The sequence below is a fragment of the Sphaeramia orbicularis genome, chromosome 16 (assembly GCF_902148855.1).
Source record: "Sphaeramia orbicularis chromosome 16, fSphaOr1.1, whole genome shotgun sequence".
Classification (NCBI taxonomy): domain Eukaryota; kingdom Metazoa; phylum Chordata; class Actinopteri; order Kurtiformes; family Apogonidae; genus Sphaeramia; species Sphaeramia orbicularis.
The window spans coordinates 43,781,987-43,806,304 of NC_043972.1; the positions used below are offsets into that span (position 1 = coordinate 43,781,987).

At 37.9% G+C, this 24,318-nt stretch overlaps 1 pseudogene; it reads right to left on the minus strand.

Moving 5' to 3' along the window:
- Nucleotides 1-1,930: 1,930 nt before the first annotated feature.
- On the minus strand, nt 1,931-24,318 carry LOC115435818 (sodium/hydrogen exchanger 1-like; annotated as a pseudogene).

Consider the following 24,318-nt stretch of genomic DNA (forward strand, 5'->3'; position numbering starts at 1 on the left):
CGTGCCTGCAGATAAGGTTCAGATCCACTTGAGATGTGCAAAAACTTGTCTTTTTAATCAGTTTTTTTTTTAAATGCTAATGCCCGTTTTTAGAGTTTAGCTTCAACATCTGCTTCATTGTTTTGCGCATTTGCAAGATTACAAGAATTCTGTTTTAAAGGGTAGTAATAAATATAGTGTGTTATAATTAATTTACATTTTCTTTTATACATCTACACTGCATAGATTTGCATTTTTTGCCATGACATGACTACAGTCTAGGGTTTCAAGACAGATGTGTAGATACTCCACCTTTACTTTAAAAGCTTCAGTAGGCAATAATGAGGAGCAAATGTAAACACCCAAATTTGGAAGTACATCCCATCCTCCTTCAGCTCCACTTTTATGCCGCGTTTCCACTACATGGTACCGACTCGACTCGACTCGACTCGGCCTTTTTGCGTTTCCATTACGAAAAAGGACAAGGAATCTGGTACCCGGTCCTAGTTTTTTGGTATCATCTCCGCCAAGGTTCCAGGACTGGGGAACAGATACTAAAACGTGACGTGTAAACACTGCAGACCACTGATCAGAGAGTCTGGTCAGAGAGTCGTCTCTGTGATCCGCCGTTTTATAAAAAACAGATGCGGAAATTAACAGTAAATATAGTGGTAGGTTAATCCACATGATGACAGCCCGCAAAACTACACCATGGTCGGTCGAAGAGGTTCAGACGTAAAAACTCAGTATGAGCTTGACGAGACAACATGCAACGAGCGAGTTTATCAGCAACGACATGGAAGTAACGCGCCGTCTTGCTATGAAGTCGATAGTATCCTGTGATGGAAACGGTCTCCAGGAATAGGACCAGGTACCCAAGTCAAGTCGAGCCGAGCCGGTTCCATGTAGTGGAAACGCGGCATTAGTCTGACAGATAAATTGTAAATAAAGATAGATGGTGCAACGCTGGATTCTATCATTAAGATGTTTATATCATCAACTGATGACAAATGAATCTGAAAAATGACAACTTAAACACTAGTAAACCTGATAATTTTTACATAAAGAGGGCGGAAGTTGCATTTACAGGCAATCTATTAACTGCGTATTTTGAGTTTTTAGTTTGGTCCACCGACTAGCATGAAGAGGGCGTGGCTTAATGACCTTAACTACATCCCGCCAATAGACGACATATGTTTTTTCTTCACTTCTTTACTACATCCATCTTTACGTACAAAACACGCCTGACTAGGGGTGTAAGAAAATATCGGTTCTGCAATATATCGCGAGATTTCATTGCACAATACTGTATCGATATGAAAAAGTACTGTATCGATATTTTTAGGTATTTATTCAAGTGCAGATATTGTGGAGGTTCATTTTTGTTGTTTTTCCTTTTTGTTTATATTTTATTTCTTATTATTCAACACTGTTTTATTAAATAATGTTAGTTCCTTTGTTGGGATTGCACAAAAATAATGTTGTCATTTTAGTTCTGAACTAAAAGACTATGAACATTTGAACAGGATTTTAAACTGTAATGTCTGTAAAACGTAATTTAAGTTTGAACACAGAAACATTTTGTGATACAGCATTAGATCCTGATGTGATCAAATAAAAATGTGTATAGTATTTGTGCAGATTTCTGGCGTAATTCCGTTCTTCCAGGGTATAATCTTTTTTAAAAAGAAAGAAAACCAATAAAAAATGCCTTTTTAACAGTATTGCGATATATTGTGATATATCGTGATACATTGTATCGTGACCCGAGTATTGTGATTTGTATCGTATTGCCAGATTCTTGCTGATACACACCCCTACGCCTGACGTTGTCTTGGACTCAATTGGCCATTACAGCTGTCAATCACGATTGGTCAAAATCCTCTGTCTTCCAGGTTTTCTCAAGTCTGAAAACAGAGCCAAGAGGAGGTGCAGATATATAGTTTCGTCCCAGATCTCTTAAAGTACAACATATTAAAGGGCGAGAGTGATTTTTTTTTTTTTCGTGACACTGCCTAAAACAAATTGCCTACTGAAGCTTTAACATACAGAACAGTGATGTAGGGGTAAAATACTTCCAATGAAAATTAGTGAGCTAACCCGGAATAATAAAAAAGATAAAAATTTAAATAGTAAAATGATAAAATCGTAGTGGTTTAAAAATGGAAAACATAAAGGGTCTCAAGGTTACGGTTAAGTCGGGCACTTGTTCAGTTCAGTTAAGACATTTACTTTAATTCTGTACCTCATATCTCAGTGAGTTTTAAAGGGTGTTTACAACGTCGAGGTAAAAACAACAAAAAGCAGCTCCACAGAAAGAAAGACAGAACATGTGGTTTCAAGTCTGGGACGGGGATTCAATTAGCTAACTGACATCAGAACATCTGTGCTGCATCACTGCCTGTTTCATACGCAAACACTCCACTTCCCAGGACAAAACGGACTAAAGTGAGACTGCGTGTGTTTTAAGCAACGAGATATGAAATCTCATCTAACAACGGCGAGGACGTCCACGTGACCCGCTCCGAGCTGCGAGTCTGAACTGTGGTTCTTTTAAAATACACATCCAGCTTAATTAAACCTACATCCAACGAACAGCGAACTCCAACAGAACGTCTGGCATCTGATCACAAACAGATGTTAGTACCCCTGAAATTAAAGTGTTTTTTTTTTCCCGACAAAGACAGATAAATTGCACCAAGTGAAAAGATTAGACATAAAATAAGGCAAAAAGATTTTCAACTAGCTACACTGTACATGTTTGGATATCCAGCAATTTCATCTATGTTCTACAATGAACAGTTTCAGTGAAAGAGGCTTCAACCTAAAGACTAAAATCAAAGTGCGATGGTAAAAAGTCAAAAGCTACGTTAAAGTAGAGTAGCTTTCTTTGTTGATTACATTTAGGGCCAGCATGTCTTCAGAGAATGCAGCTCTTCAGACAGAATTAAACATGAAAACACAAACACAAAATCATTAAGAACCCAAATTACAGTCTGAGCAGAAAATAAAAATGACATTGTCTAATACTAAAACAGTCCAAACCTTTGGTAATGCATAGTTCTTTCCTGAATGTCTCAGACTATCAACAATAAACCCCCCCCCCCAAATCTCTCCGACAGCAGCGACTGCCACTTCAATCCTGTCTAAAAAAATAAAGAGCAATGACAATAACAAACTAATGGCTCTTTTTCTTCTCCGGTAATCTCCTTTTGCGCTCTGTTTTCAGGGTTCGTACAGCATTAGCAGTTTTGGCTTGTTTGGTAACTGGACCAAAAGAGATTGTTTAGAGCCGAGCGGTGCAGGAGACCGCTCCTCTCTAACCGGGTGAAGGTGCAGACTGACCCCCTTCCTCGTCCGTCGGGTCGTTCTAAGGCAGGAAGGGTTCGTCCTCCTCCTCCTCGTCTGCGCTGGGACCAGGGTCGCTCAGGCACCTCATTAGCTTCTGCTGCTCCTTGGAGCTCTCCACCTCCCCTTGTTTGTTAGCTCTGCCCTCTCGCGATGGAGGCCTCATCATCAGGCCCTGGTCCTCGTCCTGCTTCTGCTGGTCGGCCCGTTTTAACTCATCCAACAGGTTGACCGAGTCTGGGGACTGAGGGGAGGCCAGGTCCACTTGGATGGTGGGCACGTCGCCTGAGGATGGCTTCACACTGTACGACTGGGGATCTACAGGGAGGTACATTATATTTAGTTTATAACCATTTATCAACACAGACCCTCTGGCTATAGTCCGTCAGGTGGTCCGACAATGCACTGCAAAAAATGATATCTAAGAAAGTGAAAAACGCCTCATTTCTAGAACAGTTGTCTTATTTTTAGAGAAAAAAAGCTTGCCAAGAAATGTTTACATAAGAAAAAGATTCTTATTTAAAAATATATATATATATATCTGACTTTTTCTTAAGGTTTTCCAGCTAATACCAAGCTGGATTTTACTAGTAACAAGGTATGGTAATATTGTGCAAATTACCTCAGCAAAGGATTAAGATGATTTTCCTTATTTTAAGACTGAAACCACTTGCGCAGCTCCTCAATTTAAGAATCTTAAGAAATGAATGCAACTAACTTTTTTTTTTTTTTAACCATTTATTGTTATTTACAGGCTTAAAACTTGACAAAAATGATAACACAGTTTAACATGACCCTTGACTAATTTGAAAAATGACTGAAAAAATCTTATGGCCAGTAGGAATGTCGCAGACATTTTTTTCTCTCATTCACTCTCATGTTAAATTTCTGTCACTAACATGTTTGACTAACTCCATGTTCCCACAATCACTGCTTATTCAATTCCGACTTTTTTCCACATATTATACATCGATACGTTCAAAAGACTCTCTGCAAGTCTCACCTGGAAGAGTGTTTGAGATAGGATATACGGTTATGGATTAATATCAGTTTGTTTGAGAGGTGGTTTCTTAGTCAGTTTAACGTGAGCACTCATGTCTCCATAAGGACGAGCTAATTGGTCCTTAACAGCACTAGGGATGTTTAGCTAAGTAGGTAACATATGGGACTCCAATGCAGAAGACCTGGGATTAATTCCCAGTTGAAGCGGTCATTTTCAGCTCAATCAAATGCTTATTACCTCTGCCAAGGAGGTTATGTTTTTGTCGGCATTGGTTTGTCTGTCGGTCTCTATGTTAGCAAGATAACTCAAAAAGTTATGGACGGATTTGGATGAAAATTTCAGGAAATGTTGATAGTGGCACAAGGAACAAATGATTAAATTTTGGTGGTGATCGGGTGTGGAGGGCGTGGGGGGGGGGCACTGATCTGCCTTGGTGGAGGTCTGCACTCTACGAGTGCTTTTCTACAAAAGACAGCGCAGACCTCTGCCAAGGCAGATCTGTGCCCCCCCCCCCCCCCCCCCCTCAAAATTTAATCATTTGTTCCTTGTGCCAGTATCAACATTTCCTGAAATTTTCATCCAAATCCGTCCATAACTTTTTGAGTTATCTTGCTAACATAGAGACCGACAGACAAACCAACGCTGACACAAACATAACCTCCTTGGCAGAGGTAATAAGCATTTGATTGAGCTGAAAATGACCGCTTCAACTGGGAATTAATCCCAGGTCTTCTGCATTGGAGTCCCATATGTTACCTACTTAGCTAAACATCCCTAGTACAAAAGACAGCGCAGACCTCTGCCAAGGCAGATCTGTGCCCCCCTCCACCCCCAAAATTTAATCATTTGTTCCTTGTGCCAGTATCAACATTTCCTGAAATTTTCATCCAAATCCGGGGCACTGATCTGCCTTGGCGGAGGTCTGCGCTCTCCGAGTGCTTCTAGTTTTAAGATTTTTTTTGTATTTGTTACTCATATTTTCACACTTAAATTCTTATATCCAGCTCAGTCAGAGACTAAAATTCCTCATTTAACCTCCTGAGACCCAGGAAATGTCAGCAAAGTACAAGCTTTTTTTGTTTTTTTTAATTAAATAAGTGCCTATATTGGAAACATCATGATGCTACAGTTTTTTCAGATGTAGTTTTTAAAATTTTTATGGAATGTTCTTTGTGGTGGACAGTTTTCTTTTCTTTTTTTTTGTATAAAGTTGTGAAACTCTTGTCCACAAATGTGGACAGAAAACCCATAGCTGTGTCTTAGGAGGTTAAAGTAATTCTATCTTAAATGAGTGTGATTTTCTTTCTTGTACTAAGCACTCTTTACTAAAATTCCAGCATTTTTGTCTAGTTTTAAGGCACATTATGGTTTTTTAGTTGATACACTTTTTTGCTTGTTTTAAGATTTTTTTTCTTACCCCATTGGCGGATTTTTTTTTTTTTTTTTTGCTCAATATAAGCCAATTTGACCAGATTTAGGACTATTAGGCTTATTTCTAACATGGCATTTTTTGCAGTGCATGCACAAACACACAAAGTACAAGGAAAGGAGAATGTGGTCTGTCAAAACATTTCACATGAGAAAAATGATAAAGAAAACAATGCAAGTCAAATGATTTATAATGAAACACATGCTGAAACATTTCCACTTTAGGCCCACTTCAGACCAAAAATTCATAATGAGAAGAGTTTTCACCATCTTTATCCATCTTGATAAACTAATGATGAACATTAAATGCTAAAGCTAATGGTAAAGCTGTACACCTTTGCTCAGTGAAAATATTTGATGGTCTTGTGAATGTAACTTATTGATCGTAAGTACAGACAACAGTGCTATGGCTGTCAAGTTGTGTCCAAATACAATGCAGAAAAATGACGACCGTCAAAAGCATAAAACTATAATGATAAGCCCACTAGTGTTTAAGTAAAGTCTTAGAAATACTCTCTGGACATTCTAACATGCCTGAAACGCATATCACATGACCACGTGGACTGATAACACCTGGGAATTATTGCACATTCCTCAAATAACAGCTGATTTGGTATGAATGTAATCAGCCGTACCATAATAAAAATGTAAACATTAACTGAACAAAAGCTGTGACCAGAGACAACAAGGACAGGAACACATGTGGTTCAGTATCCATGTTGTATTAACTGGTAGTCGTGACTCACGTCTTCTTTTCTTCCAGCAGTGGTCATGTGATCGGGTCACAATGATTCAGGGAAGGATCTACTGTACGTATGTGGATACTACAAGTCTCGGGTGTTTTTGTTTTATCTAGATAGCAGCATTTCTGAAGGTTTAAGATTGACAGAGGTTAAAACAGTGGGATAGTGGGGAAGCTACGAGAAAATGTAAGAGATACAGGGTGTCCACAAAGTGTCCTTACAATTTAAAACATTTATTACGGAAGCAATTGATGAGATCTGTTAATCAGATTTGTTTTATTTTCTCAGTGGTTATGAAAGTTTTTAATCACATTGTGGATCACGTGCAATCGAATCATTGGTTCATTTTTCTTCAAGATCAATTACTGCACATGTTTAACTTTGACCTTTTGACTGAATACACTAGAAAAAAATCTAAATCTTAGCAAGTGTATTTTTCTCATTTCTAGTTAAAATATCTCATCACACTTAAAATAAGACATAATCACCTAAAGAGTAACTTTTCAGTGAGATATAAGAACTGATTATTAGACTATAGATCTGGAAAATCTTATTTCAAGTAATCTTACCAAGATAATTTTCACTTCTTCCAGTGGCAGATTTGTTTGCTTGAATTAACCAAAAAAAAATCTTGAATTTATTTCTACCATTTATCATGACACTGCTCTTCTTGAGTCCTCAATCTATGGGTCTGAATCTCCATCTCAAGTATTCCATTCACAATTTGTAGCCAGTTGTTATAATTATTTTTGTTATAATTATTTAAAAAAATCTTGAATCAAGCCAAAAAAAAAAAAAAAATTTGCTAATGGAAGAAGCGAAAATTATCTTGGTAAGATTACTTGAAATAAGATTTTCAAGATCTATTGTCTAAAAATAAGTTCTTATATCTCACTGAAAAGTTACTCTTTAGGTGATTATGTCTTATTTTAAGTGTGATGAGATATTTTGACTAGAAATGAGAAAAATACACTTTGTAAGATTTTGATTTTTTTCCAGTGTATGTGTCACCACAGCTGGATGACCTTCAACCACCCATCCTTTTCCAGGTAGATGGTGCACCACCACATTTGGGACTGCATGTTGGTGGGTTCCTAAATTCCTAACATTTCCAGACCGGTGGATTGGAAGGGATGGTCCGATTCCCTGAACACCTCGTTCATCAGATATCACTGCCCTGGATTTCTTTCTATGGGGTTATGTTAAAGATATCGTGTATCGAACAAAGACACGGGACATCAACGACCTGAAGGAAAAGATCGCTGATGTCATTGACACCACTGATGAGACTATAATACAGCCAACATGGAAACAAATCCAGTACCGTCTGGATGTGATTCCTGTAACTAACGGTGTCCATATAGAGGTGGATTAAATGAGTCAAATAAACCTTCAATATCTACTTTTAATTTTGTAATACTTTCCACAAATTTGTCTATTCATTTACTTTTCTAATAAATATGTTAAACTGTAAAGAGACTTTATGGACACCTTGTATGTTTTAAGAGCAAATGTAGTGAGGGTAAAGAGGGGGGTTCCTTGGAAAATATCCACCCCTATAAGGTTTGAAAACCTGCCCTATATATTGCTCTTAACTTTTAAAACAAACAACTGGTGAATTGTCAAGCTGAGTTACAGGCAATGTCCCGGTGACTTGAGCTGAGACAGGACTACTGACATTGCTACAACTTTTCCGTGCATCATCTTGAAACGGTGTTGTCCAGGGATCCCGCGGGGGTACTTAAAAGTCTTAAAAGTCTTGAATTTACAAATCTGCATTTAATACCATTAGAAAATATTTAAAAGGTATTAAATTTGATATGAACCTGTAATTGTGTATAAACTTGTTGGCTGGATTGTGTTTAAATGTGTTTGTTAAATGTCCAAGCTGCAAAGAAAGTACATTAGTCGACAGTTTCCACCTGTTCCAACCTGACAATTTACACTGGAATTAAGAACCAATTATTGCTAACTTTGCAGAAATCGCTAATATGTGCAGTCATTAGTCATGCAAGTCACCTGAGAAAGCTGACTTTGAGAAGTTTAAGGAACTTCTTAGGCAAAAAGTAAGGATGAGGAAGTACAAATTAACAAGTGGTGCCAGGCACAACAAACCTCGCCCCTCGCACATATTGTAGCTTATTTTATTTTAAAAACTCATTAAAAATTTGAACTTTGACCTACTGTACCTAAAATGTAATCAGATCTATTCTGGGTCACTGTCTCTGGCAATCTATAACCCAATTTGGTATGAATTCAACCAATAGTTTTGCTGCTAGAGTGTTAACAAACCAACAGACAAACAATACCCCTTGCCTCCTCTTTGGGGGGGTAGGGGGTAATAATGCTTGGTTGGAAGACGATTTTCAACCTGGTTGTCATGAGTGGAGGGGAAGGGCTGTGAAATGGGCATTAAATTCACTTCTGAGTAGTCTTAAAAAGGTCTTTAAAAAGTCTTCAATTTAACTTGTAAAAACCTGTAGGAACCCTATTGTGAATCTTTGGTCTGAGGTGGGCTTCACATTGAAAAACACAAGCTAATACCATCACACATATCATGCCACAGAACAACACGACTTTGTTGACTAGCTACTCTCATTAGTAATGATCACTGATGAATGTTAAAAAGCAATGTCTGTGAAGCATGCGTGTTAGGGTTGTTGTCGGGTTACCATAATGCATCTCTCTCCTCTACACTCGCTACATACCTTGACAGATTTTGTTCTCTTTCTGCTGAGCGGGTTTGAAATCAGTATCTCTGCCTAAAATGAAACCACACACTGGTTTACATGCTGGCTGGAACATGCAAACGCATTTCCATTTGTGGGGAAATATCTGACTGAAACATCACTGCGGCTGGAACAGAACAGCAGCAGTGTTTCTTTGGAAACCCTGACAAAATAGAACGCCTGATGACTGTTTAACCCTTTTATCGGACAAGTGACTATTTTTGGTAATTTCCGAATACATTACAAGACAGTAGCCCCTTTTACACAGCACTTCTGTGACAGGAATATTTCGCCTTTATTCTGGAACAACGTCTGTGTGAACGAAATGGTGGGATCATTTGGTCCCACCTTTATTGTGGCTCTGTAACGCCTCTGGAGGTAGTAACAGAGCCCTGATAAAGGTGGAATCATGATTCTGGAACGCTGTGTAAAAGGAACACCTCTCGTTCCGCAACCGAGGTGTGACGTTTTGTGGCTTCGTGACACAGGTGCCGCGGCTTCGTGCCAATGTGCTACTGGTGCTGCAGCTACATGATATTTTCACCTGTGGCATGAAGCTCCGACACCTGGGGCGGCTGCCGCAGAATCCATGCCAGTGCCTTCACATGTGCAGGGGGAATTTAAAAATGAGCGCGGGCCATGTACAGGGTGGGGAAGCAAAATTTACAATATTTTGAGGCAGGGATTGAAAGACAGTGTATGACCAATTAGTTTATTGGAAGTCATGAGAATTTATTTGCCACAAGAAAATGTACATAATAGAAATTGTTTTTATTCTGTGTGTCCTCCTCCTTTCTCAATAACTGCCTTCACACGCTTCCTGAAACTTGCACAAGTGTTCCTCAAATATTCGGGTGACAACTTCTCCCATTCTTCTTTAATAGTATCTTCCAGACTTTCTGGTAATAGTTTTGCTCATAGTCATTCTCTTCTTTCCATTATAAACAGTCTTTATGGACACTCCAACTATTTTTGAAATCTGCTTTGGTGTGACGAGTGCATTCAGCAAATCACACACTCTTTGACGTTTGCTTTCCTGATTACTTATGTGGGCAAAAGTTTCTGAAAAGGTATGGATAATAGTGTTAGGTGTGATTATGACATCAATATATGTTTGGTTTCAAAACAATTGACGTAGTGCCTGCTGAGAAAAAACAACTAAATGTTCATTGTAATTTTGCTTCCCCACCCTGTACAGTAAACAAGCATATCAATGCAACCAGAAAGAGTCGAACTGGGGAGACGCCGAGATCCGCGAGCTGTTGTCACTACGGGTGGACGACTCTATCCATGCTAACATTTGTGGAACGGTGAAAGATGGGCCGACTCTGGAGAGGTTGGCAACACCGCTATGCTCAGGGTATTTCCGATGCGGAAGTGATACGTCACACTATATGCTGCGATGCGTCGCCGCTAGGGATGTCCGATATTGGCTTTTTGCCAAAAACCGATATGCCGATATTGTCCAACGCTTAATTTCCGATTCCGATATCTACCGATACCGCTGCCGATATATGTGGGATATTAAACTAATTTTAGGTAACATCACATATCTCCTGTCATGGAATTAACACATCATGCCTAATTTTATTGTGATGCCCCATTGGATGCATTCTCAGATACAACAAGGCTTTCAAAATGTAAACACTGTCTGTGCAAAGAATACATACTTCAACTTAAGTTGTGGAAAAAATGCCATATTTATTTATTTTCTCTCCCTCCCTCCATGAGTCTATTACAGTGTGGCAACTCTACTGTACAATTTTGAAAACTGCACATTTCTTTCAGCTACAAACAATGCTTCATTTACGTGTCGGTAAATGCTGGCGAAATCAAGGCATTATTTTATCGGTTTTAGTGATAGGCAAAAAAAACGATAACGATATTCACCGATATTACATTTTTATGCCAATATCGGAGGGCCGATATTATCGGACATCCCTAGTCGCCGCCCCTTTGATTCCAGAACACAAGTCCGCTGTGTAAAAGTCCAGCCTGTCTCACCTCTGTTACTCCTTGGCGGTGGAAATCAGTCAATGGTGGAAAAAAGGTGGGATCACCATCTCACCTTTTTTCCAGGATCTCTGTGTAAAAGTGGCTAATGACAGCAACAGTTACAGTGAGGACAGTGACGCAATGGTACTAATGTAAGGAATGATGTTCAAAGGGATAATGTGGATGTGGACAGGTGTCTGGATCAGCATTTATGTTCTAAAAGTGATGTTCTAATGTTCTAAAATACATGTTCCTTTCAACTTACATGTATACTTCTTGGATTTTTTTTTTTTTTTTTTGCAACTTACGGGTAAGGAACTAAATATGGTAACGTCATTGACCTTGATTTTCTACATGACAATAAAAAAAATAAAAAAAAATTCCGCAAAAGTAATAAAGTCTTAGTTATGTCCTCCAATAACACACCACGGTTTAAATTTTGACTTTGAAGTATTTCTATGAGTCCCCTATAAAGGGTTAACCCCATCGCAGCTGTCCTATTGTTCTACATGGTATCTTGCGGTATGTGAAGTGGGAGCTTGTGTGTGTTAGCATTCGGAAACAACAGAGATGGATGTGTTTACCTGAGGCCAGTCTGGCTCGGCACATGGTCGGGGAGTCGGGAGGAGCAGCAGGCACCGTCAAGTAGTTATTCATCTCTTTTATCTGAGAAAACACAGGGATATTTCATTGTAATGTTTACGCAATGATCGAAACACGGCTACATAACCTGCCTCGGGAAACACCACCGTTATTGAGTAAAGTTTAGTTGAAGTACACGTTCTGTGTTCTGTCGCATCTACTGTTTGTGAAAATTACAGCCGGAAACTAAAGCACTTCCACCGAGTCATCATTTATTAGTGTCTGGGAGAAACTTTAAAGTTACGAAGTGGTCTATTAGTCTCTGCAGGAATCCTCTCAAGTCTACAGCAGCGTCTAGTGGTTTTGATTTACCTCAAATGAGTCACTTTTCATTTTTCTAATTACAACCTCATAAAATGGGAGTTTGTATTGGAGCCAATCAAGCGCACGAATAAATCAGGAGTCATTTGTGTCGAGAAAATTAGTTTAAGTTACTGTAGGTCAGGTCTAATCACAACACAAAGCATCACGAAGTTTATGCTAAATTATTTAACTGCCCGGCTTGTTTACTTATTACAGGCACAGTGTGAAATGAGAAGAGCAGTGCTTTAAGTTTTCAGGGTTCTCACTCTTTCCCTGGAATTATTTTCTAGGACATTTTCAGGCGCTACAGAGACCAGTTATCATGTCATACCCTAATCCAGGGGTGTCAAACATGCGGCCCGGGGGCCAAATCCGGCCCGCCAATGGGTCCAGTCCGGCCCTGGGGATTAATCAGTGAAACACAAAAATTACACTGAAGATATCAGCATCAGGATGTCAAAATAATTTTAGGTCAATTCCATCTAAAGTGGGTCAGACTAGTAAAATACTATCATAATAACCTATAAATAATGAAAACCACAAATTTTTCTCTTTGTTTTAGTGTAAAAAAAAAAAAAGTAAAATTACACAAAAATGTTAACATTTACAAACTAGCCTTTTACAAAAAATGTGAAAAACCTGAACGAATATGAACAACCTGAAATGTCTTAAGAGAATTAAGAGTAATTGTACCAATATTCTGTCTGTTATTAAATGTTTTGTGCATTCGTAGATCTACTGTGATCTGCAAGTTGTAATGAACATGTGAAAATGAGAAGCTGAGGCCAAATAATGGCATAAATTGTTAAAATGGCACTTTTTTCTTAATAAATTTAATTTTGGTCATGGTTGTTCATGTTTTTCCACCTTTTTTTAAAGGATGTAAAAATTTTGATAATATAATTTTCCTTTTTTCACTCTAAAAACATAGAAATTAGACATACAAATTTTGGAATTGATATTATTTTGTATTATTGTGTTATTATTTTAATCATCCGGCCCACTGCAGGTCATATTGGGTTGTATGTGGCCCCTGAACTAACGTGAGTTGACACCCCTGCACTAATCTATTCCCCCTCATTCTTTGGAAGTGTTCTTTTCTGAAGTTGTAACTTGCGTTTTACCCAGATCTTTCTATGTTTGATACCAAGACATTTGATGTGCAGTCTAGGGCTATAATTTATCTATGAAAATAATTATAACAACTGGCTACAAATTGTGAATGGAATACTTGAGATTGGAGATTCTGACCCATAGATTGAGGACTCAAGAAAGAGAGTGTCATGATAAATGGTAGAAATAAATTCAATGTTTTTTTTTTTGCCTAATTCAAGCAAAAAAAATCTGCAAGGAACAAGTGAAAATTATCTTGGTAAGATTTCTTGAAATAAAATTTTCAAGATCTATTGTCTAAAAATAAGTTCTTACATCTCACTGAAAAGTTACTCTTTAGGTGATTATGTCTTATTTAAGTGTGATGAGATATTTGGACATGAAATGAGAAAAATACACTTTGTAAGATTTTGATTTTTTTCCAGTGCATTTTCTATTTCAATGTCACATTACTAAAACCAACTGTTAGTCACAAAGGTTTTTTTTATGGTCAATGTATCCCAAATGTCCCTCATGTTAATATTATACAGAAATCAACAATAAAAATAGAGTAACAAAAAAAGAAAAATAATTATGATAAATGTATTATAGAATAATGCAAACACACCCACAGATTACAGCAGAGCACTTCATTAACATGACAAACTGGAGTTACAATGTTCAACTGGAAACTTTCTCTTCTCTCTTACTTCTCTCCCGCACTTCCTCTAAATATTTGTATATTTTCAATAAATCAATGTAAAACAATTCTCTTGTTTCATCTCATTTTATCCACACAAGGTCACAAGGCAGGTGAAGAAAATAATTTTCCAGGATAAACTTACTCATTTCCAAGACATTGGCCTTTATTCTCATTTTCCATATATTTTCCTGACTAGAAAACTGGTCAGGTCCTTTTCCAGGTTTTCCAGAGGCGTGATACCCTGGTTTTGTTTGTTTGTGTGTGTTATTAGTGTATCTGGGTGTTCTGCTGCACTCATTCATTAGCTGGTGTCACACTGAATGACTTGTTTATCACACACGACGAGTCATACCTTCTTTCCAACTCGATCATCTTCTGTTTCTTTATAAGTAAATCACCGAAGCGTCCTCGTACGGATCTGCCACCAGTGTTGTCTGTTGTAGGAGCGCAAACTGAGGGAGGCACAAACAGATACAGAATAAACCGTCAAACAACAACGAAACCAAACATTTCAGTACTTCAGTAATCCACAAGAAAAAACAAGATATACTTGACCTGTTAATGTTACAACTTATAACTGATAAAACCGGCCAACCTCAGAACAATAAACACAACCCATGCACCTTATTTTGACTTTACCTTGTATATCTCCTTATATGTACATATTTCTTTTTTATTTGTTCAATATTTTATTGTTTTCAAACAGCCAAGTAACTTACAGAATGCAAAGGAGAAAAGAATTGATAAATAAAAAAAAGAGAAGGATACCACAAAAAAACAAAAACCAAAACATCAGTAAAATAAAATAGGGCATTCAACTCAAATGATAAGGTACATGATGTTTCATCACTAGTAAACTGGTCTAGACTCCACACAGACTCCTACAAAAAACAAAGACTGAGTGGCATGTTATGGACCACTGCCCTGGCCAAGGTCTTCATTGGTTTGAGCCACTTGGTCCAAAAAAAGCCGCCAAATCTGATAGAATGTCTTTAGATTCTTACTCATGTTGTATCTAACCTTCTCCATGTGAAGCACAGAGGTCAGGTCTGTCAACCATGTTTTCAAAAGAGGCACAGTCTCAGATTTCCAAAGGCTTAAAATGAGCCTTTTTGCGATCATCATCCCATACATGATTGTGATATGTACATATTTCTTATCTGTAGTATAGTCAGCTTTTTGAATATTTTTGTGCTATTTTAGTAGTATTTTCATATTTAATGTCCCAAGAGCCAGACTCTGTGTCCGGGGGCTGGGTCGTCGAGCCCCCTGCTGTTGACTGCCACCCAATCCACATTGCACCCAACCCCTACGATTCCCTCAGTGGGTGGTGAGTCCACCAGAGGATGGGCCAGCCACCAGGCGCTTGCTTTCAAGCCCCAACCCCAGGCCTGGCTCCAGGGTGAGGCCCTGGCTGCACCATGCCAGGCGACGTCACAGTCCTTCGTTGTTAATCTCTCATAGGGGCTTTTGAACTGCTCTTAGTCTGGCCCGTCACCCAGGACCTGTTTTCCTTGGGAGACCCTACCAGGGGCATAAAGCCTTGACAACATAGCTCCTGGGATCATTGGATGCTCAAACTCCCCCACCACGATAAGGTGGCAGTTCAAGGGGGAGACAAGAAGACGGACAAGATCCCGGATACAAGTGGTTGAAATGAGTTTCCTCCGCAGGGTGGCTGGGCGCACCCTTAGGTAGGGTAGGGGTCAGTCACCAGGGAGGAGCTCGGAGTAGAGCCGCTGCTCCTCCACATCCAGAGGGGCCAGCTGAGGTGGCTCCGGCATTTGTTTCAGATGCCTCCTGGATGCCTCCCTGGGGAGGTGTTCCGGGCATGTCCCACTGGTAAGAGGCCTCGGGGAAGACCTAGGACACGCTGGAGAGGCTATGTCTCTTGGCTGGCCTGGGAACACCTCGGGGTCCCCCTGGAAGAGCTAGAGGAGGGTCTTGGGCATCCCTGCTTAGACTGTTGTCTCCATGACCCGGCCCCGGATAAGCAGTAGAAAATCGATGTATATTAAATATTTTATTTTTGTAGTTTTGGTATATTGCCAATATTTTTCTGTATTTTGTGTGATATTTTTATAGTCTTTTTAGCATTTTAAGTGTTTGTTGCTAAACAGATTTTCATTTTTCCTGTAACAGTGACAATAAAGATTTATTGTATTGTATTGTATTCTATATACAAGTAGAGAAGAAGTCTCGCTAGAAATTGCACTATATTGAAGATTAAATACTGTTGCACATGATGCTGAGGATAATAATATAAAGTAATAACAGAACAGAATTTCTTCTTGGTTCATTCATTGTCCTGATGGGAAACCCCTGCTCTGCATTTAACCCATCTTAGTACAGTAGGAGCAGGAGGTAGCACCGAGGAGTCTCCAGATCCAAACTGGTACTGTGGTCATAGCATGGCACAGGAGAAAACACAAAACCTCCTTCTGGACTGAACCCAGAACAACTGTGCCACACGTAACTTCATGAGTATTAATTTATGTAAATATTGTACAATATAAGCTAAAATAAATGTATATATTTTTGTTTATTTATTTATTTCGAATATGCAACAAAACCAAATAATCCCACTTAGTCTTTACAAATGAAATGGATTATAAGAAAACAAAACAAACAAAAACCTGTACATATACATGAAAACAAAGTGTGACTTCATTGCAATGTCAGAATCTCTGTATATACAGGGTTTTTGCTCTTTATCCAAATGAAAACTCCAGACTTTTTTAAAACTGCTATTTCTTCCCCAAGAACTTGACTTTATGTACTTTTATACTTGCGTTCCTACTTTTTTGGCAAAGATTGTACTTGTGTGGAGTAGAAAAGTTTGTTTTAATAAATGTATGAATGAATTATTTAATGCATAATTTCGCAGTAAATTATGTTTACTGACAGAAAAGTTTTCAAAACATATGAAAATCACAAAAGTGCATGACTATCACACAAACTTGAATCATTCCAGTACTGACCGGCTGGCGAAATCATATCTAGTTTTTTTTAAATAAATTTTCGTCATGTGTTTCTTATCTTAAATTATTATGTGCCTTTTTTCATTTTGAGTCTTACCTTTCAATCTTTTCAAAAACTTTTCAAAAATTTGTAAAAAAAAAAAAAAAAAAATGTGAAAGGTAGGAAAAACGCACAAATAAAGAACATTTGTGTGAAATTTGAAAAGAATCAGTATAGTGTCAGAAAATTTGTCCACATGATTTCTCGAAGTTGAAATTTAGAAAAAAATTGTAAAAAAATCCAAAAATTGAAATTCAGCCGTTACACTGTGCACTGCACCTCTACTAGTGGTAAAGATGGTGTGTTGAATTTGAAAAGCATGAATAGTGTCTAAAAAATTAGATGGACAGATGGAATTCCTGGTAAATCTGAATGGACTGCTAAAATACTACACTGACTTAGGCTACGTAACAATAATAATATTACAGAATTACATAATAATCCTCTGTAACTATGTAAATCAAGGACACATGCTTTTCTGTGCATCTATACAAATCAAAGCGACCACCAGCTGATGTATGACTGATGATATTTTATTGATCAATTCTAACTCAGGCCCATCAATACAATAACAGCTAATATGGAATAAGTGGTACTTAATCGATCTGCTCTCAGCACAAATGAAACAACATGACTTTGACTACTAATATGAGTTTTGTGAACTCTGTGTTATAAAACTAACTAAAATAGAATATCACATTACTGTTACACACGATGACTGACCATAAGCTTTAACCGGTAACAACAAATCCTCAGCTTTACCCTCTGTCGTGTCCTCTGCAGGTTGCTCCTGAGGATCTTCCTGATCTCCTCCTCTCTGCCTTTGGGCAGCTGAGGCAGAGCCCTCTCCACAGGCTTAGCAGGAGGAGGCTTCTTGGGCTGAATGTTCCTGGGAAACAAGAAGGAAAAAGTTACGACTATCGATGTGTACGAGAGCCCGGTGGAAAGAAATGAAAGCCACATGGACACATCGAATGTCTGTCCTGTGCAGGGCTGGGTATCGTTGAACAGCTTTTGATACCAGCGCAGATAATGATAGTACATTGGCTTCAGTACCAGCTCTTGAAATGTACAAAGTTTCCATTTTAACAAAATGAAAATAGATTATACATTGTGGTACTGTGCAAACATTGAGTTTTGTTTTGCAGCTTCTCTGCATTTTTATACACTCGAAGCAGTTTCACAACATAAAAATACATCTATTTCCAACTTGTTTAGTTTTATTCTTCAGCATCCTGACACTTTTCCTATTTCTGTGAGATGTTTGTACGAAAAAAAGCAAGATATTAACCTATTTACTAAAACTTGAAACTGTCGGTTAACATAATATTAACCCTTTGAGTGTCAAAGTTGCAATATGGTGACAAGCAACATAATTGAACTAACGCGTTGACCGGTAGGGATCCACGGGTTCTAGATGTGGTAGTTTTTATACTGTTGTGTATTCATGCATGCTGTACCACATTTATCCAGTAGTCACCGCCAAAGCGTTCTGGGCATAGCAACATGATTGTAAGGCTATTGTATTCCAAAATTGCTGATATCTCCCAAAATATTGGTCCTATCAACTTGCCGTTTTCACTACTGTCTTCCTTGACCAAAAATACATAAGTATGCCAAATTGCAGTAGTCAGCTCTTTCCGGATTTTGTGTGAATCCCGAGACACACACACACAAGTGCATACACACAGAGGCCACTTGGCTTTTATAATATAGATGAAACAGACCATAGCTCCAGATAGAGTTGCCAAATCCTGTTACCACCTCCCACCAATAGATGGCGGACATGTGCCCTTTTAATCCTAACACCATTTCAGGGCATGTTTCTATTCGAAGTGAAAAAGAAAATCCAGTCTGAAAGGTGTGGTCCTGAGCTGGTTTAGTAAGTAAATAAAGCTTATTTGGTTTTAGTTTTGATAAATAAGGGCAGATTTTGCTACTATGCTGCTTGGCTAAAAAGTTACTAAAACTTACTGCATTTTACTTTCTAATAATGTTTAAGTTTATTTATTTAAAGGATAAGATGACAAAAAACAAAAACACAAAGAAAACTTCCATGTAAATATGTTCAAAGTTAAATTTTACTAAAAGTTATGCAATCCAAAATGGCCACCACCACTGTGACATCATAATATGCAAATTTGATTAGTACATTCACTCCCATCATAAACTTTGGATCGTTCCCAATATTTTTTTCATTTACAATATGCCTTTATCTCTTACCACTTTCAAGACACAGCTTTTGGAAATTTTGATATCAAAATTGAATATTTTTTGGGAAAAAATAAATAAATCAATTAATTAAACAGCCTATATTACAATATTATTATATTTTGTGTATTACAAATTAAGTTTGCAGTATATTACAAACGGTGCTAACAGCTCCATACTAAAAGAATGTCTTTGCACTTTGTTGCTAACGTTGGTCGTCGTTTCTCCAGCTTTTCTCTTCTTCAATCATCGATCCATTGTTGTATTTTAGAACTGTTCAAGTCACTCTTCGTTTCTGATTAGTTAGCTATTCTACTTCATTTCCACCACATCATTTCCATCATGAGAGGTCTTTGATAGGACAATAAATAGTAAATGGACTGAATTTATATTGTGCATTTTATACACCTTCATGATGGCCAAAGTGCTTTACAAGGCCTCAGATTCACAAACACACTCACTGCTGCTGCTGCCAGGCAAGGCACTCAGTATCTTGCCCAAAGACACTTCGACGGACAGTCATGTGGACAGTCGGAGCCAGGATTCGAACCGCCAACCCTTTGGTCGTTGGACAACCCACTCTACCAACTGAGCCACAGCTTCTCCAAGATACAAAACATGGGTTTGCATAGACATATCCACTGAAGTCCACTCTTAGGCTTATTTAGGCTACATTTGATCCACTTTTAATTTAGAAAACAATCATCTGTACTAGTAACTTTGCTCTGGAAGTCACATGAGGGTGATTTGAGAAACACTGATATAAATTTGACTTTTTTATGACATCCTCTCACAGACCACTTGGGGCGCTTATCACTGCTTTAAATGATCCTCTATGTCAATATACTTAAGTGTCTTATTAACTGCAAAAGTGAAGATGAGCGCCCACAGTGAGAGCTCCACACTATAAGGACTTCTGTGAGTTATTAGTGGGTGTAGTTCCTCCAGACTGAATATGTGGTACTTACTGCATGGAAACGGTGGAGGGCATCGCAGACGGCAGCTTGACTCCCCCTCGCTTTCCACCAGTTCAATGGCCTGTTTCATCTCCATCTTGTGGTAGAAGGCGATGAGCTGCGGCTCCTTGGAGCGCTCGCCTGCGATCAGGCACTTCTTTATGTATTTTTTATTGAAGCGATTTAGTCTGGAGAGGAAAACGTTAAGCAGAGGTTAAAATAGGAAATGACGCACGCTGAGCATGACACAAAACTAAAGGAGAGAATTAAGAGATCCTCCACAATCACAGCTGTAATTATCTGTCATTATGCTCGTATGTATATAGTGCTCGACAGTGTGAGCATTTCAACCCATAAAGATCCAGTACTACTTTTACTTCCTTTAATGATTTATCACCATTTATTAGAATAATATTCTCCGTATTTTGCTTTTTTTTCAGTGACAATCAGATATTTTCCTATATTCAATTTACTGATCATGCAGATCAGGGGTAGGCAACCTGTGGCTCCAGGGCCATATATGGCTGTTGGGCCCTTTTCCAGTAGCTCAGTGTAACTTTGTCAAAAACCACATGAATAACACTTTTATTTGTACACATTTTGCCATAGAAATGAAGTGATTCTGATGTTACGCAGTTGTAAAAATATAGACTCTACTCTAAATGAATTAAAAAAATAGCAAAAGTAGCAAAAGCAGACTACTTTTTCAATTTTATGACACTGAAGGTATTCATCTGTATTCTCCATTGCAAAGAAAGTCTTCACTTATCAGTTGATTTTTGCATCAAACAAAAATAACGACAAATATCACTGTTTTCTTTAGTTTTGTTGTTTCTTTGTAGTTCTGTAAATGCACTGAAACTCTGATTTATTCTCCACATATTCTGTACAAACTAATCCTAAAGAGCTTCTTAAATAGTCACCAGTTCAGTGAAAGGTATAAGGGTATCTTTTGGGTCCAGATAGTGTTTTTCTTTTTCTGTCCTAAAATGGCTCTTTAGATCGCAAAGGCTGCCGACCCATGATGTAGATGTTCATAAAAGCTCAGATTAAAGTTGAGGATTACACTGGTCTACAAGGAAATGCTTCCAGAATAAAAGTCATGAAATTTTACCACATGAGAGTCACTGATAAAGAAAAATCAAGTCAAAAATACTGGTTGGCTGAACTTTCCAAGATACAGCCTTGGGTTAAAATGTGAAATTCAAGAATTAACGAGAGAATGGGTTTGACTCAAAAGGAATATTTGTCTCAGAGCTACAAGATCTACTTGAAAACACTGTCTGCACATTAGAATACATTCACTTTACAGGTTCTATTTAGTGGAAGATTTATAAAACTATTATATAAATGTACATAAACCAATATATATGTGTAATAACACTTAATCATATACCTTGAAAACATTAGCAAACCGGCACTTTTGTCATTTATTTTCCAATTAATCTTATTAAAATACGTAACATTTCACACATTTAATCTCTGAAGCAAATCATTTCTAAACTAGAAGCACTCGGAGAGCGCAGACCTCCGCCAAGGCTGATCAGTGGCCCCCTCACCCCCGATCATCCCCAAAAGTTAATCATTTCTTCCTTATCCCATTTCCAACAAACCCTGAAAATTTCATCAAAATCTGTCCATAACTTTTTGAGTTATGTTGCACACTAACGGACAGACAAACAGACAAACAGACAGACAAACAAACCCTGGCAAAAACATAACCTCCTTGGCGGAGGTAACTAGAAGCACTCGGAGAGCGCAGACCTCCGCCAAGGCTGATCAGTGGCCCCCCCCATGGGCCCCCCCACGCCAAGGAGGTTATGTTTTTGCCAGGGTTTGTTTGTTTGTTTGTTTGTCTGTCTGTTTGTCTGTCCGTTAGTGTGCAACATAACTCAAAAAGTTATGGACAGATTTTGATGAAATTTTCAGGGTTTGTTGGAAATGGGCCCCCCCCGTGGGTACCCCCACCACCGATCACCACCAAAATTTAATCATTTCTTCCTTATCCCATTTCCAACAAACACTGAAAATTTCATCAAAATCTGTCCATAACTTTTTGAGTTATGTTGCACACTAACGGACAGACAGACAGACAAACAAACCCTGGCAAAAACATAACCTCCTTGGCGGAGGTAAAAATTGTAGACCAGTGTTTTTATATCAGAAACAGAAAACTGCAGAAAAAGTGACTTTTTCAGCAAAGATATCAATAACTGAACATAAACCAAGCGTCTCCATCCACTGTCATTGATCCAACTCCATGGGTTTTACTGGTGAATCAATGCTGTAGAAGATGACAGTGTTTCCACGGTAACTACAGAGCCTCTGAACGTCCAAATGGGTCATATCTGATGACCATGAAAAGATGACAAATTGTATTTTACCTGAATTATTTAAAAGTATTGATAGGTTTAGAGGTTCAGAAGTTATTAAACATTTTAGATCCGTAGCTGTTTGAGTCTTTTATGGGTTAAAAATAATGAACTGTATAATACATTTAGGAGTAGGGCGGCAATTGAAGACCACATTAAAGGTGTATTGTGATAGGACTGGGTGATAAAACACTCATACTTATCATGATAGAAATGATAATGATATTAATGTTCTGTTTTTGGAGTTTTTCCTCAGGATTTCTGAAATATTCTGTTGTTTTTTAAGTGTTTGTTCTGCTCAGACCATAAGGTAGAGTATAAAAACCATCAATAACCATCTTTTATATTGTTACGGTCGTCTTGAACTAGCTTATGTTGTTTTTAGTCAGCATCAAAATAAAGAAAATGACCAAAATAAGGATAAAAATAAATAAATCAGAGCCTACAGGTGGGATTCTGTCTTTGATCAAAATGCCTACATTGTTTTAATCTGGTTGTGTTGTTTCTGTTGTTTTCTTCTTGCACTCTTTTTCTTTATTTTCACCTGATGAAATAACCAAAATAAACAAAATAAAGACAAAAATCACCAAATAAGTGAGACTTTGCATTTTACATCATATGTCTTCTACATTGTTTTACTTAATATTGTTTTTTGTCTTGTTCGTTCTTTTATATTGTTTTCATCTTTGCCTCTTACACATTTTCATCTTTTTGCATAATTTGTCGTTTTTATGTTTAGTCTTTTGCATTATTTTTGCCTTGTTGCATCATTCGTGTTTTTATCTGATGTCTCACCTACTTTTTTTTTTAATCTTTCATCTTTTTAATCTTCAGTCGTTATGTGTGTGTGAATCTCACTGTGATTTGTTCATTTATTAAGTTATATGACCTGTTTTTAAGGTTCGGTCCTTTTTACTCCATAATTTTTTTAGCTCAAAGATGAGATTTTTTTAAACTTTAATTTCAAACTTCGAACTTTTTCCACATGAATTAAAAACAGTCTCAATCATTATAAGCTTCTCCTATTATTCCATTAAGGCTGATTGTAACAGTTTGGTCCTAAAGTTCTTATTGTGCTCATAACTCTTCATCTTAACAGCATGTGTCGTCCTCAGGGAAAAATTACAACAAGCTCTGAAATCATAACAATAACACCTCATTAGTCTAAAATGAGGCTTGTATCTTTGCATAACACCATAATTAAAGACACGTAACTTCTATTTTACATCCTGTCTCACCAAGGAGTTTGTTGATGCTCACAATGCGAAAACAGAACTATAATAAGAGAAAACAGGTGTTTGCTGGAGGGGTTTTATGATAGTTTTGTTGTTTTGATTTCCGATGCACTTCTAAAGCCTTTAGAGCTAAACAGTCTTAATATGAGCATTTTCTTGCTCAAGGTGAAGCGGGCTTCAAATTCCAGACGGATGCTCAATCTGCACCAACAGCGGTTGTTCTATAGTTTCTGGTACGACATGGAAAGACAATTTCATTTCTGACATGCACGATGCTTTTTTCAGTTTCAAAATTGAGTGTGTGGATGGGGTGATATCGACGAGTCAATCTATTTTCTATTCCCTGTTCAGCTGTATTGTTATTATTTAGACAACCTCAAATTGGTTATTTTCTACCAAATACTGGATTGGACTTTTTCAGGCAGAGCACAAACCCTGGAGGGACAGTAATATTTGACATTCTTTAACAGATCCGTACTTGTCCTTCCAGTGGTGATGTCCGTAGTGTCCACAGATGTCTTCGATTCCAGTCAGGAGATGGTCAAGGAACTGGTGGAG